The 22,899-nt window shown below is 43.0% G+C and overlaps 1 protein-coding gene across 8 annotated transcripts in view; it reads left to right on the top strand.

Annotated features, from left to right (window-relative positions):
• Positions 1–362: 362 nt before the first annotated feature.
• Positions 363–22,899, top strand: part of JADE3 (jade family PHD finger 3) — a 70,159-nt gene continuing 47,622 nt past the window's right edge. The window contains exons 1-2 of one of the 8 annotated variants that reach the window (XM_065074952.1): positions 378–516; positions 19,046–19,098. The gene's annotated coding sequence lies outside the window, so the exon portion shown is untranslated. Of the gene's footprint in view, positions 517–587; positions 714–942; positions 1,202–16,344; positions 19,099–22,899 lie in introns of those variants that run through there. The other 7 variants (XM_065074970.1, XM_005502563.3, XM_065074995.1 and 4 more) reach the window with 7 other exon arrangements.

The following is a 22,899-nucleotide window of genomic DNA, read 5'->3' as shown; positions in this document are numbered from 1 at the left end:
CGGGCACGCTGCGCGCCCCTCAGCGCTGCCGCCCGCCTGAGGGCCCAGGGCCGACGTCCTCTTCCTTCCCCTCGGGCCCCTTCCCCGGCAGCTTCTTCCCGCCCGCTGCCCGGGGCGGGCCGGCGGTGCCGGCGCAGCTGGCAGGAAGGCCCCGGCCGGCGCGGCGAGGGAAGGGGAAGAGGCGGGGCCTGGAGCCCAGCAGTGTCAATAATACAATAGGGTTCTTGTGCGGCCGCTGCCGGAGGAGGAGCGGGGCGGGCGGGCTGGGGCCTGGCTGCGGGCGCGCCGAGCAGCCGGCACGCAGGGCGGGAGGCGCCGCCGGCCACGGGCCCGGGCGGGCGGGCGGAGGCGATGCGCGCCGGCGCGGGACGGCACCAGCAGCCGCAGCAGGAGGAGCAGCCGCCGCCGCGGCGGGAGCAGCAGCGCCAGCCCTGACGGCCGCGGCCGCCCACCCCGGCGAGCAGGGGAGGAGGCGGTGGCGCGCCGGGCCGTGCCGCGCCGCGCCGGCGGCGGGAGGTGAGCGTGGCCCGGGCTGCCCGCATGGAGGCGGGGCGGGGGGCGGGCGCCGGGCCGCCGGGGCCGCCGCGCCGGGCCTGTGCACGGGGGAGGCGCCGGGCCTGCGGGAGGCGGTGGCGGCGTTTGGCGCCAAGGCCGGGCAAGAGGAGAAGGAGGAGGAAGCCGCGGCGAGCAGGGGGAGGCGGCGGGTCCTGCGGGTACGTGGGGCGCGGGGACCGGGCGGGCGGCCGTGCCGTGCGAGCAGCGTCCCCGGGCGCCGAGGCGGGCCGCCCGTCCGGCGTGGGCAACGCGGCCCCGGCCGCGTCCGGAGGGAAAAGTTGCGGCGGTTCCCCCGCCCCGCCGAGTCGGGCCGCCGCTCCGCCCCCGCGCTCGCCGGGCCGTGCCCGCGGGGGGCGGCGGTGGCGGCCCCCGGCGAAGCGCCCTTTTGTTCGCCGCAGCCCGGAGAGGCGGCGACCCGCCGGTGCCCGAGCCGGCGGGGCCCTGCGGAGCGCGGCTGGGCGTGGCGGCGGGGCGGCCGGGCTGACAGACAGCCGGGCAGACAGACACACAGACAGGCAGCCCGGCGCTTGTCCGCTGCCGAGCACCGCTCCGCCGGCATGTGGAGGAACTTGCTAGAACTGAGTTTGACAATGAAGCGCTAGCGCGGAACCTCCCGCCTCCCCAGCCCGCCCGCCGCACCGCCGAGGTAAGTTTGGTCCTGGGCAGCGGGCGCGGGTTGTGCCCCAGAGCCCCCCGGCGCTTGTGGGGATGGCGACCGGGAGGTCCCGGCTGCGCTCCGCTTCTCCACATCAAACCTGCCTCCCTCGCACGGCGATTGCGCTGGTGTTGCTCATCTTCCCGCAAAGGCATGGCTTCGTGCTACGGACCGGCAGCGACCGGTAGGGAGGGTTAGCGGCTGGGGATGTAGCAAAAGTAGCGCTTGCAAATAATCCTGTGATGATTAATGGGAGAACTGGGATCGGAGTGTCTTAAAATACGTCTTAATGGGAAGAATCAATACTGCTTTTTTCTGGTTCTTAACTGCGGTTCTTTTATGAAGAGCATTTATAGTTATTTGAAGAGTTCAGCTATTGTTCACAAATTGTTTTAATGAGTGGCTATGTAATTAAAATATCACTAAATTAGTGCTGTACTTTAAAGCCATATTTTTTTTTTTTCGTGTTCAGGAGAAGGGGATGCTGGACACGGAATCCAGTTGTGATTAGAAATCGCATGATTAAAATACACTAGAAACTTGAAAGCTATTGTGCCTCTGTTAACGTAAAAGAGCCTTTGCTGTAAAACTAAAAGATAAAGAGAATCGTATTTTGTCTTGGTGCATGCAGAATGTTTTATCTGCAGCCAACTTTTTACGTCATGTTGGTGCTTGTTGTGGGCTGTTCTGTAGAGCATCTCGAGCACACCACCTGCTAATCTCTACAAAGCGAGACCATATCTTACAGATGGTTAGACCTAACCTGAAAATGCGAGAGCCTGATGGGTTTAGAGGGGAAAGGGTGACCTGGATTAAGTTAGTCTAACTATCAAGCCCAGCACGGAGTTCCTTAGCAGGATGTCGGAAAAGCCTTTGCTTGCACTTGCTGAGGGGAGAAAATGCAATTTAAAGTTGCTTGAGTTAAGAAAGTGCCTTTTCAAATTAAAAACAAGTTAGCGCTTTTAGGATCCAAAGTTTGGTGTGTTTTTTTTTTTTAACTGAACTTCTGACCTCTTTCCAGGCTAGACTTGACATGCCCTGTTTTTAATGCTGAAGAGGAGCAGAAGAAAGTTTTCTTCTGCAAAAGTGCGGCTTTGAATGCAGTAAAAGTAATCAAAATAATGAGAGCTGTTTCTATTACCTGTCTTTCATTTGATGTTTCCTCTTTCTAGGTTCCTTTTACAGAACAGGCCTCCCTCCCTCCCCCAGCAGCAAAAATTCCCCCAGGTTGGGTCACTCAGTGCAACTGTGGGGTTTTTGTTTGTTTGTTCTAAGTGTGTTATGTACGTGTAGTGGGTATCTGCAAAGATTTGCTAGAGAGCTGATGCAGGAACATATGCGGTGGCATTTATTGGCACGGATGCATGTTCGCTTGGGATCTCGTTAAAATCCTGAAAATCCGCCGTGAACGTAAAAGTCTGAGGCTAGAGGATCTCAGAGTAGCGTTAGAATAAATAAACGCAGCTTTTTTCCTTCTCTGTGGTTCTGTGGACTTCCTCTGCGTGGCAGAAAATCAGGAAGTTTGCAATCTGGGATTTATTGCGATACCTGAGATTGTTATGTGCTTTTTTTTTTGTAATAAATGTAATTTTCGTTAAGCTGAGTGGTTCACTTATGGAGGAGAATTTACAAAAGCTGCTTGGCTACTATTGAGTATTATTAACTTTTGTCTGTACAGCTTTGTATACGTACATGTAGGAAGCGTATGGTCGCTGAAGTAGGTGCCACGTGTGGAGTGCTGCAGGGTGTTTATCCCAAAAGCTTGCTGCGGCTGGCCCCTGGCATGTCTTGACTGGTGACCTGAACTCTTGGCTGGTGTGACGACAGGTGTCCACGGCAGTGGTGGAAACAGCTGGATTTGTAGGACCTGCTGGTGAGAAGTGAAGTTAAACGCTGTACAAGCTGCCTTGAGTTGGAGCTCAAAATTGGTACCCTTACGGTGTTCCCCGTGGTCTGTTTAGGTAGCTTCGTTCAGTCTTTGAAATTAATTTCTGACCGTCACGCTCCAGAGGGTGAGGAGCATGGCATGGTGTCTGTACGTTTTTGGTTAGCTTGGTGAGACCTGGGCTGTATCCGGAGTACGAACATGTACCTATTTTTGTAGCATGTCTTCTCTGATCTGTGGATGAAAATGTTACATAAAAGGTCTGTTTCTGTGGTGTGTGTTTCTGCTTCAGTCCCTAGAAGTCTCCTTTAGAAGCTGGTATGTGGTTTTGGGGGTTCTTCCCTAAGTAGTTTTGGTAGTGTAGCATTATGCCCGCTCTTCGGAAAACACTAAGCACATTAACAACAAAGAATGTTGTATTCAACTAAAATTTAAAAGTTACTATTTTTTTAAGCACGGGTATCCTTCTCTCAATGCATATTTTAACCAAAAACTCACTGTTTTGTCTGGATCAGTGATGGTGTTGATTTTTCGTTGGTGATTTCCTGTATTATAGACAGAAATGGACTTCGCCAAAACTTGTCGTTTGGTGGTACCAACTTAGTCACTTCCCACTCCCTAATTTTTTTTTTTTCCAGGACCTACAGCTAAGGAAACTCAGGGGCTTTCCAATTTTGTGAGGGGGAACCCTTCCTCTGAAATCATGTGGTATTTCTCTTTTCTGAAGATTTGAAGTGCTTATAACACTCGAGGCTTCATGTAATTGGAGACGTAAATGCAATTTTGACATACTTTACTTAAAATGGAAACTAACAAGTTAATAATAGTTCTTATCAGGGATATTTATGTAATGGAAGCCAAGAGATGCTATTTGCATCTTGAAAAGCTGATGTATAAAATGTTATGTCAGGGCCCTGGCAGATTTTATGCTCGTGTAGGCTGGGTCAGGTGGGAGTAGGAGATGCTGGAGATCTGTAGGGCTAGATGGCATCTCTGAGAAGTGAGATAACTCTATGAAATTTTGCTTTTTAGTACACAGCTGCTTTTAACTTAATGCTGCTATTTAAAATAAGAAGAGGGGGAGAGGTGATTTGTTTTATATTTATCCACGTTAAATGATCAGTTACACTGTCACCTTAAAATCACTTTTCTTCATACTGTTTTGTAGCTACAACTGTATTTCTGGTGTTCACAACCCCTAAAAAGCGTGTTTATAGATGCTGGTTTTGTTGATAGTTCAGCTATAGGATGGTATCTGGCAAAGAAGTTTTAAAAGTATAACTAATGTGACAGCCCAGGCGTTGACTTCTGTGGAGAGACGTCAGACCCGTTGCCGGCTCTGCCTTTCCACGTCCGTGTAATTACCAACCACCTCCCTGCTTCCCTGGGCTGTTTGCTCTTTCATATTTATTTACTTCCAAGTCACCCTTCTCTTGATGGTATCTGAACTATTCCTGCATTTAAGATACTATTTCAGCACGTAGGAGACTGGGAATTTGGGGATTAGAGCAGATTGGGATGTGTGATCTCGGGCCTAACGAAAGCTCCTGTGTTTGTAGAGCTATAACACGAGCTTTACTTGGGTTTAAAGGAGTGGAAGAGGCCCTGAGCTGCGAGCACGGCTGCGGAGGCTCCGCTGGCACCTGTTAAGTTCAGAGGAGCAGGAGAAGGTGGGAGGATAAGCTCATGACTGCTGATGCTATTTGTTATAACTGGGATGCTTGCCTTAGCTTGTTAAACTTTCAAAACTTTGGAGTGCTTTCGTTCTTTAAAGTACACCTGTTGCAGCAGTAGATTACAGAGCTGTGTTTCTTGCTTATTGAATTGAATGCTGAACATAGCATATCGTGTCGTTAATGCCTCCTTGTGTTTTAATTAGAGCTGTAGGGAGATGTTAAAAAACAGGTTTATATACATGCCTGACCGGTTGCTAAAATGAATAATGCTTGTTGGACAGTCTTGAGGGAATTGTGTATTATTTGGCTAATCTACTGTCCAGTGCCGTTTTTTTTTTCCTCTCCTTTCCTTTCTTTTTCCCTCTCCACTGTAGAAAAAGATAAAAATCTTGCCGGAATTTATTTCTGAGGGTCTGTCACATCTGCTAAAAGCTCCTGACTGTGCAGGAGCCCTTTTCTGGTGGAAGGCTCAGGCTCTTGCTTGTGCCCTGGAGAGCAGTTCCGCACTTGGGCTACTGGTTTCATGCTCAGCAAGTCCAGCACCTTCCAAGGGTTAGTGCTGCACCGTGGGCGAGTAGACCCTGGGATCCTCCCAGTGATGTATCTGCTACAGATGTGAGACCAAAACCTTTTGCATAACGTATTTTGCTTCTTGTATTGGATGCAGTTTGGTGGTTAGGTCGATACACTGCTGGGTTGATACGGTGATATGCGTGTTCATGAGCACTTGAGAATTGTAACTCTGAGCTTTCGTTTGTACCAATTAAAAAATGTGAATATTGGTTTAACAAACTAGACAATTTTTAAATATTGCTTGCTTTAAAGAGCATGAAGATACTGAGAAAATTATTATTTTTAATGCACAAATATTAAAATGCTCCCTATGTATCAAGTGTAGCAGAATAAAATTACAGTGTTTTCTTTGTTCTGCCACATAGAAGGTATTACATCTTGAACTGCTGGATACAAATGTGTAGGAGAAATGTGTATCCTGACAAGGGAGGAAAAAAATGTCCCGAGTGGGATTACTTGAGGTTTTTAATTCTCTTGATTGTTCTGCTTTTAAGTGGTTGTATTTCTTTAATATTCTTCCAATGTTGATTTGCAGGCTTTTGATATCAAAGTGGCTGTAGAGGACTCATTGTTTGAAAGAGTGCCATGTTCCGCTCAGGTTTTTGCTTTAATGAAAAGAAAAAAAACAACCAACCAACAAAAAAACCCAACAAAAAACCCACCAGAAACGAAACAAACACACACACACACACAAAACACATAAACAAAAAACCAAACAAATGAAACAAAGCACCCAACCAAACCCACAAAATCCTCGTGAAGGTAAAATACACAACATGTGAGTGAGTTACAGAGACGCACAAGAAAATCGTAGGTTAAGCAATTACCTGGTGAGGAGGAGCCTCAGCAGAAGCTGAGTTAGGAGTAATACCTCTCTCACTCGTATTAGTTCTTGAAAGGGAAGAGGAGTAAGAAAAAAGAAAGAGCTCCTTTTCCTGCTTTCACACAAATAGGCTCTTTTCCCAGCAGGTAACTGCCTGGAATAGTGATAACAGGTGATTACTTGGCAGTGCAAAGTAAACCTTGTTAAGCGTTGTTTGATAGGAAGGAGAGTGAGTGCTCATTTCAGGCACAGAAAATAGTTTTCTGTGTTTGTTTTCAATAATGCAGACCCCTGACGGCCTGTCTGACCAGGGAAAGGTTACCTGCCGTCAGCATTGCTGCGCTTTGATTGACTTAACCTTGTTTGGTGGAGTTCCAGCAACTCCTTGACTTCAGCCTAATTTGAGAGCAGTTGTGTTCCTTCACAAAAATCAAATTGCCTGTCATTTAAGCAACTGAAAGGCAGCTACTTAAACCTGATAATGAAGTTGCAGTCTTCCTTACATTAACAACATAATCGTTTCCAGCGTAGCATGAAATGAGCAATCTTAAGGAGTAAGTGAAGCATTTTGCCTGACAAATTTGGACTTGCAGCTCTGCAACAGAATGTGCTAAGAGTGAGGGAGGACCTTAAAGGTTGATCTTAATACGAGGTACTTGTTCATGAGCAACAATATTGTAATAGCTATTGGTGTACATAGGAAGTAATATTAACTTGCATTTAATGGTATTGATCCTTCTATGGAAGTAATTTTTGCAAAATATTTTGTCCACATTACAGAAACTAATTTTCTGTGCTTTCTTTGGTTAGTGCTTCTTAACTTTTTTTTTGGGGGGAAAAAAAAAAAAAGGAAGTTAAAAAACTGATGTGATTAAACAATTCCACATTTTTTATATAAATGAAAATAATGCCAGATAGTTTTGTATGCTCTTTGCAACTGGTATCCATCAATTTAGGTGTGGGGGTTTTCTTCTTTTTTTGGGATCTCATCGTATAGTTTCCCAAAGACATTTTCTGAAATTTTTTGAAGTTTTTCGTTATTCAGGTGTTTTTCAGGTGTTTAAGTGCATTGAAGCAGGTGGTAAGCATGACTTTTTGATGGAAATGCCTTTTGTTTTTTAATAATGCTAGCACACTAAGAGTTTACTCACAGTGACAACTGAATGAGATTTTTGCCAGTGACTAGCAGGTTACATTCATCTACGCTTCTGTGATTTTGATGGAGATCTGACTTGCTTTATTCAGATCTATATGCCTATACCATTGTGGAATAACTGTGGAACAACTGTTGTCAAATATAAAAGCTCTGGCCTGAGATCAATGAAGGAGGAGGAGGTTAAAAATTACTTTATATACCAGTACTTGGTGTATTCCGTCTTTTGATGCTTAAAACTGGACATATATGGTTCTTTGCTAGATCTGATGTGGTTTCATTTTCCTTCCTGTATAAATGTCATAAAACTTCAGAAGGTGGGACATAAGTTATTGGAATGTTTGCACTCCTGACAATCAGCTCAGTATCAGAGCCTCATGACTCCCGTTATGTGGATTAATCTGGCTTAAATGCTGTTTTAGATCCTGTGTTTGGCATCTTCTGTGTACTTGTTCTAGATTTTCAGAAGCCTCTATATGTAACAGCAAGTGGGGATATGCATGAATTTAGGTTGCTGGAAGTCTAATAGGTTTTCCAGACGCCATTTCATTCTAAGGTTACTGAAATAAATTTGTTTTCTGCGTGCTTGACTTCTGTGTTTCAAACAGCCCACTTTTGAGACATGAATGGGTTGAGAGTTGGAAAAACTGTCTAAAGTAAATTTAAAAAGAAAATAAAAAAGCCTCAACTACACACAACAACTTCAGTATGATTTATAGTTCCTAGTTATCTCTCCCAGCCGTATCTCTGATGCCTTTGCAGTCTTGCATTGGTTGTCCCCGCGTCTTTTTGCCTTGACTTCCCAACTTTTTCCTTGTTATGGGAGAAAATGACATTTCTAGTGACTGTCTCACAGTCTCCTTGGGACCTTATAAATCAGCTAGGTCGAATTAAATTTGTCTACCAAACTCCAGACAGTATGGACTTGCAAATTATTTGCAGTCGACCTGAAAACATTTTGGCACAGCTTTGGAGATTTTTATTTTTTTTTAATAAGATTTGCGTAGATTGCCTAGTTATGATAGAAAAGGGCTTTTCCCTCATCAGTGTTTTTATGTGAGGTGTTGGTTTTTTGTGACTAGTACATTTGTTTTTATGTGAGGTGTTGGGTTTTTTGTGGCTAGTACATTTGTGTGGGTTTACATATGGATATATATATAAAAGCATCATGCACTGAAAAATCAAGTTGTATTCTTAAATATTTATAGCAAAATAAAACATTCATGATACTTTTTTTTCAGTGAATGCTTATATGTGTGTGATGTGTATTTTACTTGTGTTTTTAATGCAAACTTCTGTGCTTTTATGCCTATACATATGTAAGTTGTGCTTGGTTAAGCAAGTTGAGTCTGTGTGTGTCACTTGAAGCAAATACAATTGCTGATGTGTGTTTTGTACAGATAATAAGTGTGTTTCAAAAGCAAACTTGCTGTTATGGATCAAGAGGAACCACGGAGAAAAAAAAAGACAGTGGCAAAAGGTTGGTTTAGTGGAGTACCTTTCAAAACGCTTAAAACCAACCAGGTTGCTCTTGTTCTCAAATCTCTTTCTTACAGTTTTCTACCCTAGAATAATTTTTTTGGTGAGAATGTTGGGTGGTTTTGTTTTTTTTCCCCTCTTTTTAGACTTTTTTTCCCTCTTCTTAGACTGAGGGGTGACCTTATTCATGTTTACAAATATATAAAGGGTGAGTGTCAGGAGGATGGAGCCAGGCTCTTCTTGGTGGCAACCAGCGGTACGACAAGGGGTAATGGGTTCAAACTGGAACACATGAGGTTCCACTTAAATTTGAGAAGAAACTTCTTCTCAGTGAGGGTGACAGAGCCCTGGAACAGACTGGTCATATACATTTACTTGAGGGGAAATGGCATTTCTGTCAGCCCTTGCACAAGGATTATGGAAATTGAGCCTGCTTTGCTTCCCTACCAGACTTCTTTAGCCATAATAAACGATCTTTAGATCCATCTTTTAGAGGTTTTAGTGCCACATTGGGATACTCTGTAGCACCTCTGCCTGTTGCTGGTTTCTTACAGGCTGGTAGAATTTTAGTCAGGCAGAACTGAGAGTTGTAACTGTGTGATGTTGATTCTCCAAGGAGAAGCGCCTCGGCTCCTGTGTTTACTTTCTCTATTTGGCTTCCAAGGACTGACAGGATTATGGAAGTTTTTGTGCTTCAGGTAAGCAGAAGTGATGTCAAACTCTCAGGGAGCAAACCTATTAAAAGCCAGTTATCTTTTTTTTTTTTTCTTTCCCTTTGAGTTATTGATGGGGTTTGGCAGGTGTAGCATGGGGGACCTTGGTGCCATTTGTGTGCCCAAAGGGCAGAAATACCAGTGCGTCTCAAGGGGCAGCATAACCTGCTGTCCTCCTCAGAACTGGTGGATGCTCACCCATACCATGTGAGTTGTAGTCTCTGTACTCTCTAGTTTAACCCCTTGCTAAACAATGTCAAAAGCTTTGCCTCCTTAAAGGTGACGGCTATATATAGCAGAAGTCTTACTTCAATAAACACAAGAAATCATAAAGGTCTGTATATTTATAGACAATTTTATTAAAGGTCACATTTTTCCTTTTGACAGTAAGCTCCTCTGGCAGTGGGTGCTTTGAAGGAATAGTTCCCATGGATTACAAGTTCATCTTGCCACCCCCCTACTTCCCCAACATATCTGCATCAGGAACTTTTAAGAAGAAATAAACTCATTTATTTCAGAGTTCTGCTCACAAATTCATCAGATAAATGCCTTGCTACTTTCTGGCCTCATTTTCACACTTTAATTCCTGTTGACTCCACTGAGGCCAGAATTTCCCTGCTTGTTTCGTGGAGCTTATCATGTGTTTTGTCTGACGGAGTGGGAATGGCTTTGGAAAAGGATTAGTTAGTAGACACAGGTTTCTCTTTCATAATGGTAAAACAAAACAACAATAACAAAAAAAAAACCCAAATCAACCAACCAACCAACCAAAAACAAAAAAACCCCACAAACAACCCTTTTCCAGCCATTTGAGATAATCTTCAAGGAATAATTCATTTTTGGTTGCTGCTATGGAATTTGCAGCCACAAAGGATGAAGTTGATGAAGTCTTGTTTACTGTGTTTTTGTATCTGCTGCTTCATTAATTGTCATTTGATTGTGCTCCAGGCCTTGTGTTTTGCAATCTAAGTTCGAAGCTTGGGTGCTTTATTTATTTATGGGGTTTCCTTGCAGGGGGAGGTGACGGTTTGAGTGCTGGTGTGATGATCAGATGTCTGAGCAAGAACAGAAGGCCTTTCCTTATGAAATCTCAGTAATAGTATCCTGAGTTTGATGAAGGATGTCAGAAGTACTGTAAATCACTGTGGTGAGAAAGTTAACACTCTGTTACTTTTCTCTTGCTCTTGTTTTTTCCCTGGCAACTGACTACCATTCATTTAAATACTGACTAAACATTTTGATACGAGGTGAGGTGTTCAACAGACTATGTTTTTCTGTGACCACTGAGACCACCTTCAAGGCCAAGAGAAAGAATATTTTTACTGAGGAATCTAATATATTAGATTACTTCTTGTTCAGGATGAGTAAGTCAGTGGAGTAACTATAAAAATAATATGCAGCAATTGGTAACTGTCAGATTCTGACAGCTTTCCTGTGCTTTTCTCTTGGCATAAACTTAATTGTTGTGGGTTAAATAAGACAAAAGGTAATGTGCGTATTCAGTGTATCCACATTACTTTAAATACTAAGACTTCTCATACCCAGAGCAGTTGCAGAAATTCAAAAGCGCATGTTCTGTACCTTTTATGAACCTGTGTCGTACATTGCTGTGCACTACAACTTGATGTATCCAGAAAAGGAAACATTATTTTTTCTTCGCTACTGGCATCCAGCTGCGAGATAGCTTTGCTCCTGTAATCCAGACGTAAATTATTCTTAACCTTGTTTTAAAATTAACTGATGTCATTCAGTTGTGATTTTTTTTTTCCTGCTTGTATTGACCACAATCGGAACCGAGGCTCAGCAGGCTCGTTTGCTTTGTAAAAGTCGGTGGTGGTTTGAGGCACGAGCTCCTCCTGACGCTTCCCAGCAATTGGTGGCTGTCCCACGAGGAAGCCGTCGAAGCTACGTGGCACAACCTAGATTCGGAAAAGCTTGCACAGACTGGTTGTCCAACAGAGTGGCGAGGGTGGCCACGGGTGCTTGTGTCCTGCGAGGGGAAGGGCTTGAGGGAAAAGGGCTGGGGTTCAGTAGCTGGGGTTGGGAGGGGAGGAGGCATTTGGGGCTGAGTCTCAGTGGACAGGGAGGAGCACTGAGAAGGTGAGGTACAGAATGAGGGACGAAAACCTTTGCAGGTGTGGCAACTGCTGAGGTTTTATGTGATGCTGAACTGGATGCCTGAAGGGTGCATGTGAGGTGAGGAGAGGAAGACGAAGGGTCCAGGCATAGATCCGATTCCTGGAGGTATCTGTTTACAGGGCTGCAAATCAGCAGTTGAATCTGTGAGGAGAGATTTCTGGCATTGTTCCCTCTTTGGTGTGTGAGTTGGTTGTCCTGAACATGCTGAGCTCTTTGAGTCCCATAGCAAAGACATTTTCACTTGCTGCACAGGGAGTTAAAGCCTTACGGGTGTTTTTTCTTCTTGTTCCAGAGCCTGATATCTAACCTGAGGGCACAGTTTGATGTTATTTCAGTCTGAAGTCTGAATCTGGCCCTTCATCATCTTCTATGTTGTCGGTGTGTGAAGGATTTGGCAAGAAGCAGTGATGCTGCTTTTGGTATTTGTGACTCTCTCTCTTATGAGAAGGGGTCATGGGACTTGCTGCAGAGTGTATGAGAATGACATGGCTGTGCCATCAGAAACATAATGTCTGTTACCATACTTTTAGAAGTTCTCACACTTGGTGAACCGCTTTATTTTTTATTTTAAGATCTCCACTAAAGATATCCGTAACTGTGCACAAATATAGCTGCATAAAATAATGGAAATTAACTGTGGGAAAAGATGCTTCTAGGTCATCTAGATTATTGCTTCTCAAACATTCACTTGAGCCTCCCTTAAGAACATAACATAAAACAGTACTGCTGTCGCTCAGCTTTAGGAAATTCACACAAGTACGTCTGCTTAGGACAGGACGTACAAGTCGAATGAGGTGGGTTGACGTTTAAAATAGGACTGACCAGCATGTGGCTGTGGCTACCAGCAAGACATGTAGTGTTCCCCTTCCTCAAGAACGGGATTTACTTTTTTTTTTGTTCCAGTTCCTCATAAATATCCTGTTTGTGCTGGTCTGTGACTCACAGTCTCCAGTTCCTGGTAGTAGGTAGCACCAAAACACATTTGTTACTTCTGCTTGTACCCTGTTCCAGGTTTTGGGGATTCAGGAAGCACCCTCCTGATTCAAGAAGCATCTGATGCTTTTGTCTCAGTTTAGCTCTTCTGCTGCAGGCTCCTGCCACATGCACTTGTGGTCTCTTTCTGCTGCAATGTGACCTGCCGCGGGGAATACCTACTCTTCTGAGAGAGGAGCATCCTCTTCAGCACCAGGCTGAAGTAATGCATCTCCATAACATTTTGTCCTGATGTACGTGGCTGCATGCTGTAGCCTCCCTTGGTATACACAAAGTATGTATCTCTGTGATGGAGGGAGGAGGGGTAAGGTGGGAAAAGCTGCTTGGAATTGCGTTGCTCTCACCAGCACATAGTGATACGCACGTGTGCTGTGGAGTAGCTGATGCACAGGACTTGTGGTTCGAAAGCAACGTGTCTGTGTGGCTTTGTGCAGTCCTCAGTGCAGACAGGCTGACCAAACTGCTTTGTGTAGTCCTTCTCTTTATACGTGGGTCCCATTTGTTGTTGCCCTGCCCTCGGGCCAGTTTGAGAACCGCTGAGCTGGAGCATGTCCTCTTGGCAGCGCAGCTACCAGGACTCTTGTCCAGTCTTTGTTTAAACGTTAAGTGCTGCAGCCTCCGATCCTTCCCCTGAGGATATGGACCAGCAGTTCTGACTGTCAGGATGTTTCCTTAATGCTAAGCCTAAACTTTTTTTTTTGCTTGAATTTATCCCATTACATCTGATCTTTTACAGACTTGTATATGAAGAATACAAAAAACTTCGTGTGTGCCTTAGGTTGAGTATTTAAGTTAAATCCTGTGTATAGGTCGGTCTCAGTAGCTTTTCCCTGTAAGGGCAGTTGTTTCAGATGCCGATCTGCTTTTTTTTTTTCTTTTTTTTTTTTTTTTTTGCATGTGTATATTAATTATATTGTGTAACAAGTAATTTCAAGCACCGAATAAGAAGTTTTGAGTGTTTGCAGAATGGCTGGCGCTGCACACGTGCTAAATAACTGCTGCGTTGGGTCACCATCTGAGTGCCTCGGGGCCCAGGACTTCAGAGCCTTTCATAAAAGGGCTTGATGTTACTTGTTAGCCGCCTTATGAAACCTATCCTTCTAGACATCCTGCTCTATTGTTTGTCTGAAAATGGGGTAAGCCGCTGTGGGAAATGGTTTTCCCAGCAAATTTTAATTGGTTGCTGGGAATTACTAAGTCACTGGTTATTTATTATTAAGGGTAAGCTTGTCGCTGTGTAAAGGTGTAATGAAATATTTTTGTGATGGTGGAAGGAAGTGGAGGTGCTAGAGAGATGCAGGCTTTCCTAGATGGTTTCCACGTCTCTGACCTACCATAAGGTGAGATGAACTATCTTTAGATTTTTACAATGAGATTGTGAATTTCTACTGAATTACTACTTTGGCTAAGCCAGTGTGGAAATGAGGTAAAAATTAAGCAGCTGCTGAATACTCTTTGTAGTTAGCACTGCCAGAAGCTCATGAAGAAGCATCAGATCACAGTTTATTGCAAGCAAAAATCCAGCCCTGTTATGAATACTTAGTACAGATTTTCAAAGACTTTTCTTAAAGCTTTGTGATTACTTCTTTTCTGTGTCAAGTCCCTGTAGGATAAGTATTGCCTGGAAGTATCTCTTCAGTTAAATACTATGGTTGCTGTTTTGGTATTTTGATACTTGTTCTTACCACGATTTTTCTATAACTGTAAGGGGAGGAGTACCACTACGTTCCTGCTTCATGCTATAATTTATTTATAATCTTGAAAATTACTGGCTTTATTTCCTATGCTGTCCTGGTATTATTAAAATCTTGATCTGCCTTTTGTTAAGAGGTCTGTGTAATGTTACTGGCAGCCCACAAGGAGCTGGCTACATGTGTTGGATATCTGAAACAGTCTGTAACAAATTGGAAATAATAAAATGATTTGCTAATACCTTTCCCACAAAAGGAGTTGTTATATCTGTGGGGTTATTTATTGTGAAGGAGATGTGAAGTGTCACAAGACCAGCTTTCTAATTCGGTCTTGAAAGCCATTTGTTAGGTGGGAATTGCACAGTAGATGATGAAGTTATCAGATTGCGCATGTTATCAGGAGCAAGCTAAGGAGATGTGTATTAGAGGAAATGTGAATCAGGTGAAATGCTCACAGCTGCTTAGGAAAAAAGAGGAGTTACTAATTAGCTTCAAACAAGACAAGTGAATTTGGTGGGATTTAAGTGGTCTCTCCTGGGTCCAGTATTAATTAATACTTGCCATTAATAATGTGGGTGAAGGAATGAGGACTCTGGTCCTGAAATACCTGGACGAAACGGGGTGGAGCTGTGTGTCTGTTTGAGAAGATGTTTTGAACTTCTAGTTATCTTGACAGATAGGAGGAGGAGTCTAGAAGGAGGGGTTGGATGGGGCTGAGGCGCAGCTCTGTGCTGTTGCAAAAGCAAATGGAGTTTGTGCATGTTATTATCTGTGACTCACATGACAGTAAAGAAGGTTTTTCTGTAATAAGGAAAGAGTATTTTTCCTGTGGAGAAGGGTTCAGTTGGAAGACTTAACCTAGATTTGGGCATCACCTAGTGGTTTTGTGTGCCAGCCTTTCAAAGGATGGTGGAGAGCAGCGACTGGAAGGATCAGAAATGTAGAAAACATGGCCTGTGAGGAGAGGCTGAAAGAACTGCATTTTATTTAGTCTGGAGAAAAGACTAGGATGTACCAACAAAAGAGTTAAGCATCGTGTTCATAGGTGAAGTTAACTGTGTGAAGAAGAAAGTGATGGGAGACCTGGTAAAGGGCCGGAGCTGCTCCGCAGGAGACGTGTGCTCTGAGCAGTGGGACAAGCTGTCTGGCTGGAAGGGGCTCACCTGGAGAGGCTACAGAGCCTCTGTTAGGCACAGTCAGAGCTTGGTCCTATCTTGGTGCCCTTTTCCAGGACCCTGGCAGGTTTTTTTTTCCTGTGACTGTCTTTGTTGTTGTTTTTTTTGTTTGGTTTGGTTTTTTTTGTTGTGTGTGTTTGAAAATGGCAGTGCAGCATGTGGGACACTCAAGGAGAGAAGGATGAAGCACTGCTTTCAACCAGAGCAATTCTTGTTTTGGAGGCTTGGCTGGTTGGTAAGTACCACGGTAGATTACAGAGGGAATGACAGTGTAACAGTAGTGATAACTACAAAAATAGGTCTTTGTTCCAAATGGCTTTCTGTTGTTAAAAGTTATATTTTAAGAAATTTTCCTGATGCTTTTCCCCCTGGTGACGCTTAGTTTCACAAGCAGTATTTATGAAAAGCTACTGTGCATTTCTAAGTTATATTTTGCTTTAGTTCATACTTTTTTTTTTTTCTTTACACCACAGTTTCTGTTGCTGCCCTGGTGCTTTTTCAAATGTACCCAGGGAGCAGAAATGCAGAGTCTGTTGGCACAGGTGCCTGTAAAGGAGGGCGAGCATCTCCTGTGTGTTTCTTACCCTCCTGAGCTTGCTGCTGATGGGCAGGTTGTGGGGCTTGCCACCATTCCAGGCTGAGAGGCACTCTTGGTTTTTTACCTACCAGCAAGGAGCTGGTAGGTAATCTGCTCATCAATTTGAGGTGAATTAGTTTAATATTAATTTCCGAATCAGTAGGTTTCAGACTGGCTTTCCAAAAAAAAAAAAAAAACGGGGGGGAGGGGCAGTGGTATTTTGTGGGGTCAGCTTTATCTTTCATGCTATTTTGTATATTTCTGTATGGTTGTGAAATAAGTAAAGGTGGGACTGAAGATTATGACTGTATAGTGTTAAGGGCTAGAGAAAGAAAAGATTCTTAGTTGAACCTTTTGGTATTTCGGAGTTCATCCTGGCATTTAACTGAGCAAACAAATGTGTTTTTAATGAAGAGTTCAAAAATACATTAGTTTTGTGGTTCAGCTGGGAGGCAAAAGCTGTGGTTTTGTTCACACTTAAAAGTTGTAGGCTGCATTGCATTTTAATGATGCTGTTCGAGCTGCCGCTACCAGGGCAGCTCGCTTTGCTAGTGTTTCTATGGAAAGTTGACGTTAAAGGGGTTCAATCAGAATGCTTAAGAATTACCCCATAAAGAGATGTCTCATAAGAAGAAACTTGTTCAAAGTCACATTTGAAAAATTGATTGAGGCATTTATTAATTTTTTTACTTCGTCTCTTCCCTTGCCCTCCCTCTCCCAGTGTGTTTTGTGGGTGAGGCTCTCAGCATTTCTTAGCCGGAGGGTAGAGGCAGTGTTAATACTGGGGTTTAATACCCGGGTTTGGTGGCAGAGCAGCAGTGGGCTTTTAAAGCGGGTCCCTCTGGTCACCCCACTCGCTGTATGTCAGCCGTGGACACGGTGCTTCTCTTGCACGTGAGCCGGGTCCCTCTGTGGGTTGTTTCAAGCCACGTGTGTGGCAGTGTCAGCGGCAGAGTTTATCTGCTTATCTCGAGTTAAAAACCCAGCCCACGTAGAGTGATTCGTGTTTCGGCAACTTTGGCTCTGGTGCTGCTTTGATCTACAGATCTTCTCGCCTTGCTCAAAATTAATTGCTTAATGTGGTTAATTAATTGCAGACTGTCAAGGGGATGAGAAAAGGAAACTGGAATGATGTTGAAAACAAAACAAACAAACAAAAACCATGAAAACAAACAAAATGCACGTGCACACACACAGAAACATAAAACCAAACCCCAGTCAAAACTAACAAATCTGCAAAAAAACCTCAACAACAAAAACAAACACAAAACCATAGATCAAAGCCAAAACTTCAAAATTTTGTAAGGTCAACATACAGAAGCCATAATATATTGTGTCCTGTGCTGTTCTCCGCACCCCTGATTGTAAGGGAACGTTTTTCCTTTGCTACACAGTTGAGCAACAATAATTCTTAAGTAACAGGATCTGTGCCACTCCTCAGTGGCTGGGTGGTGGGATCCTTTTCTTGTGCTGCAGATGGGTGGAGAAGCAGAAACGTTACAGCGTGGTGCTGACACTTCGGCCAGAAACGGCCTTATTTCAGTGAAGAAACACATTGCCATTCCCCCCCTTCCCCTTTTTAAATTATTTTTCTTCTGGCAGGGTGTGCTGTTATTGCTTCCTTGGTTTTTACTTGAATTTCTGCTCTCTAATACTTTGTTCCCCAGCTCGTAGCGGTCCTGTTTTTGTTAGCTTTTTACTCTGAGGCGTGGGGTGGACTGCGTGCCAGGACAGACCCTGGTCTAAGTGCTGACATCTCCGAGGAGCGCTGCAACTCATCTGTTGGGTGCCACAGCTTTAATGCTTTTGCTGTGTCCATTACAATAGGACACAAAATATACATATGCGCATGATTGTTGCAGGAGGGGAATGTGGGCACTTGGTGGAGGGAGAAATTCCTTCTGTTCCCGGACTTAATAATTGCTCAAGGCTTGGGACTAGATTAAAAAAAGGCGAGTAAGCAGAATCCCTGCCAGAGAAGCTGAGCTATCCAGGATTGTCAAGGAGAGGTTAAAAGGAATGTCTTGAGGGATCAAGGCAGGAGCCACACAGCGCTTTCATAGAATCACTTCAGTTGGAAGAGACCCTCAGGATCATTGAGTCCAACCTTAACCTAACTCTGGCACTAAACCATGTCCCTAAGAACCTTGTCTAAACACATTTTAAACACCTCCAGGGATGGTGACTCCACCACATCCCTGGACAGCCTGTTCTGATGCCTGACAGACCTTTCTATGAAGAAAATTTTCCTAATATCCAATCTAAACCTCCCCTGGCACAACTTGAGGCCATTTCCTCTCATCTGATCACTTGCTACTTGGGAGAAGAGACCAACCCCCTCCATGCTACAACCTCCTTTCAGGTAGTTGCAGAGAGTGATGAGGTCTCTCCTCAGCCTCTTTTTCTCCAGGCTAAACAGCCCTAGTTCCCTCTATACTTATTATTTATTTGCCACCCTCTGAATTCATAGGCATGCTGGCTTCATAGAAGACCCTCCAGAAGGAAGGAAAAATCAGTGTATTTGGAGAAATCAGCCTCTTGTGTCATCTGAATAAGTGTGCAGCTACCTGAACATTTTTTGTTGTATTCCTAGAACAGGGTAGAGAATGAACTGAACTAAAGCTTGGTTTTGTCGCTATTGATAAAGTTGTTTCCCATTTGTGGTAAGAGATGGCAAAGTTGTCTTTGACATTATTCTTTTTTACTTTTAATCGTAGTACTTTGTGTATTTATATTGTAGTATGTGTACATACAACTGACGCATTTTGTTTTTCCGCTTGTTAACTGAGAATCATGGGATTTAAGGCTTTATTTTGTGGCTGTATTGTTTGCTTGGGAAAATTGCCATAAAAATATCATATACCCTTCACTTACTTGCCATAAACTAAATTGTAGCTCAAACATGAAATGCTCAATGCCACTCCTGCTACCTAAATAGCACTCCTTTCATTTTTTTAGGAGCTTGTGATGTCATCAGCTGAAGCGAAAACATCTACCTCATGACCTGGCATGTAAGTGAAGGAGGAACTGATATTTAAAAGAAAAAGTGTGTGTTGGTGTTTACAATGTGTAAATTGAACCTATATACCTTCAGCTTTCAGATACCACCTTTTAAATGAAAGCTTTGTGGATTTTAAAGGAATATAAAGTTTTTTAAAGGAGAGGAAGTAATAAAAGAAGCTGTTAACAACGAGGTTCCAGCCTGCAGAACTCCTTGTAATAGTTTCAGTTAAAATCTATTTTGATGCATCCCATAATACTTGGAAGGCTGGCAGGCATAGACAAAATAATTTTATCTTACCACAATATTTACATGTGCTGCTTCTACTCCTTTTTATCCTGTGCTGCTTTTTTGAATAAGAGTTTTGATAGCTGTGATGAATACATACTGCTACACAGTGATACTCTTCCTAAAATTAAAAATATCTGGTTGTGTACAAGGTTTAGCTTCTTTCACATACTCAGATATTTCACAGTAAACTTTCTGCAGTTTTGTGACACTTCTTTTTTTTTTTCCCCTTAAGTAAGCAAAAATATTTCAATCCTCTGCAGAGGTGTTTTCAAATAATTTATGGATTTATTTATCTTTTTGTCTCTGCTTTTCTTTTATGTGGTTTAAAGAACTGAAGTGCAGTCATGGCTTTGAGGGGCTGCTGTCAGCAGTGAGCTGGGTATTCCTAATTAGTGCCAACACCTGTACCTCATTATGAAACCTTGTTGAAGCTGTCCAGTGAACTGAGGTAGCTGGTCTCTGTTGCCTGTCTCTAATGTGATTATAAAGCCCTCTCCTGATGCAGGTTTTATTACTTATTCAGGTTTTGGGCTGATGTGGAAAGTGAAGCTAAGCTGAGCTGTTTGGCTGGCTACCAAAGATCATAAGGAGTGGCAAAAAGAAGGGATGCAGTCTTCTCCATTTCAAGACTTGTAGTTCAAAGCTTGCTTCTGCTTCAACTGTTTAAGTAAAAATGAAAAAAAAAAGTGGGGGGGAGGGAGTGTTTTTTCTAGTTCAGCATCAGATACTCTGAATTTAAAGATCGGATCTACAGACTCCGTCTGCGCTCTGAACATCTGAGTGCAGTTGCTGTTGCGCATAACCCATTGATTTTCTGCAAGTAGAGCTTTGGCCTTGACTACTCTTGCACCGTCCCTTTGTCTTCGAGGGGTCAGGGCTTAGCAATTCTTTTCTACACAAAACCAGCATTGATCTCTCCTCCCACCTGATTTTGTGCTGTTAGCAGGGCTTACAATGCAATGTGTTTTGCTGTTGCAGTCGGAAGGTAACGACCTCAGATTTAGCTAATAAAATTAATTGCTCAGATGAGATGGATCACTGTCATGTTTGAGCTTTACAGACAAAAGTTAAGCATGGTTACTTTTTTTCCTAAGTAGGTTATTAAGACTTTGGCTTACAGAATTTAAGCATGCAGCAACGCAGTGCTGACTGCATGTTTTGGGTTGTTTCCCTGTGAGGAGAGAGAGAGTAACTTTGGATGTGTATTTTGGAAAGGTTTGAGATAATAAACCTGTAAGAATTCACATGAGAACACGATGCTAGTTATTCAGACTTGAAAAAATTGGAGGAAATAGAAGTGTAGTGTGTTCTTAAACTTCAAATGTGAAATTGAAAGTCTAGTTATTAATGGGATTGAATCTCTGCAGAGTAGAAGCCTTGAAGGAAAAGAAGAAGAATAATTAAATAGGCATAAAATTCTGTGTGTTTTTCTGTATTAAATACCCACCTGCTTACTAATGTGTCACTTACAAGAATGTCTTACTGGTCAGCTTCAGGAAAGCTATAATTCAAGTTATCCCCGCTCTGTAAAAGGGATAACCATCAAGCTATTATATGTTCTGATTTTGGATACTTTAAAAGGTTTGGGGTCTTGAGAATTTCTCACAGGTTGTTTGATTTTGTGATGGGGTTTGGGGGGTGTGCTTTGGGTCTGATTTTTGTGTGTGTGTGTATTGTTTTGTTTTGTTTTGTTTTATTTCCTTAGCTCAAACTTGATCTAGCCACTTTTAAGTCCTTGCAGCACATTGTCTTTAGTGTCCTCTTAGCTTTGTGCAAGCTTGACTGCAATATCTAGAAAATGGAATAAAGCATTTTTTTGCAACTAGGTGTGTCAGTAGGTATTCTTGTTAGATTTAGACATGATTTATAGGAGTTGTGGATAGATATGAATAAGTGTGTCTCTCCTACTTTGCAGCAGATACTGAAAATGACAAGAAAAAAAAGTCACAGATTTTAGAGTAGTTGTTTTTGTAAAACAGTTCCTTAAGAGTTATGTGAAATTCAAGCAGGTTTCAGCAGTGAATTTAGCAATGCTTGGTGGTGATTATAAGACTGAAGTGTTTAACCTGTAGAAGGCATACCTGTACCTCCAGAGGCAGTAGGGTAAGGCAGAGACTGTGCTTTGCACAGATTTGTGAGGTGGAGCGTGTACTGTTTTGAATCTCTACTCTGCAGAGATTCAATCCCATTAATAACTAGACTTTCAATTTCACATTTGAAGTTTAAGAACACACTACACTTCTATTTCCTCCAATTATTTCAAGTCTGAATAACTAGCATCGTGTTCTCATGTGAATTCTTACAGGTCTATTATCTCAAACCTTTCCAAAATACACATCCGAAGTTACATGTATGCCTACATTTCAGATTGTTCCAGGTTGTTTTTTTTTTCTTTTGTCCTTTCATTCTTTTGGGGTCTCCAAAAGAAAATCCTGAATGGATCGTTCCCTAAGGTGCTGTAGGCTATATTTGCACAACATGTTTGTTTATTTTGTATAAAAAAAAAAAAAAAGGCAACAACTCTAACATATTGGAGAATGATCTAATCTTTCACTTAATCATTTTGGCCAAAATAGCTCTCTGCAGTGAACAGTGATTAACAAACTCTTAAAGGCAACAGTATGTCAACTGTCAGAATCTCTGGTGATTGTGTTCATCATCATCAATCTGCCTGATCAACACACTCATTTCAGTATTTACCATGGACCTCCTATCTGATCTCTAGTCCATAGAAATCAGATTGAGAACTGATCTATTATAAAAAAAAAAAACCATAGAATTCATTGCACAGAGGATGTCTGGTTTCAGATGAGGTCTCTTACTGAATTAGGCCTATTACTTTCTCTGATAACGGTTGGCAGTGGACACCAAGGCAAAGAAAACATTATAGAGCTCGTATAGACTCTGTTTTTTTAGAATTTTGATTTTGGGATTTCTGGCAGATTGACATGATGTATTGTGTTAAATGACCCTTGTCCTCCATTTGCCTAATTCTCTTCAGTCTGTTTGCTTTTCAATCCCTGCAACATCCTATAGCATTGAGTTTCTCTTATTTTGTACAAAATTACTTTTTAAATATTTCCCTCAATGATTCTGCTCTGAAGTTTGTTCAATAACTCTGTGTGTCCCTTGTCTTCTGGGCCATGAGAAGCAGCGAGTAGTCTCTTCATCCTGTTCACTTCCCTTTATGTTTTGTGGCAGATCTCTCCAATTCTGCATCCTCCTTTCGCGGCTGGGCAGTCTCAACTGTTGAATCTCTTACCCTGAAGCTGTGGCACGTTCCCGTTACAGCTGGAGTTGGAGATTCACGTTCTGTAAAAATACCTTTTCTCTAGTGGTGCCAGAGGGAGAGGATACTCTCTTGGTCTTAGCTCAAATGAGTGATCTACTAGTGTTGCTCATCCATAAAGCTTTGTGCATGTGGCTCGGAGGCTGGAGCAAGCGAAACCAGATGGGCTCACATCAGCGCTTGTGGCCACTGCCCTTAGACCTTGCCAGAAGTATGCCTCTCTTGTATCAA

Source organism: Columba livia, chromosome 1 (assembly GCF_036013475.1).
Source record: "Columba livia isolate bColLiv1 breed racing homer chromosome 1, bColLiv1.pat.W.v2, whole genome shotgun sequence".
Lineage (NCBI taxonomy): Eukaryota > Metazoa > Chordata > Aves > Columbiformes > Columbidae > Columba > Columba livia.
The sequence above is the reverse complement of the archived record's forward strand: the minus strand, read 5'-3'. Positions and strand labels throughout refer to the sequence as shown.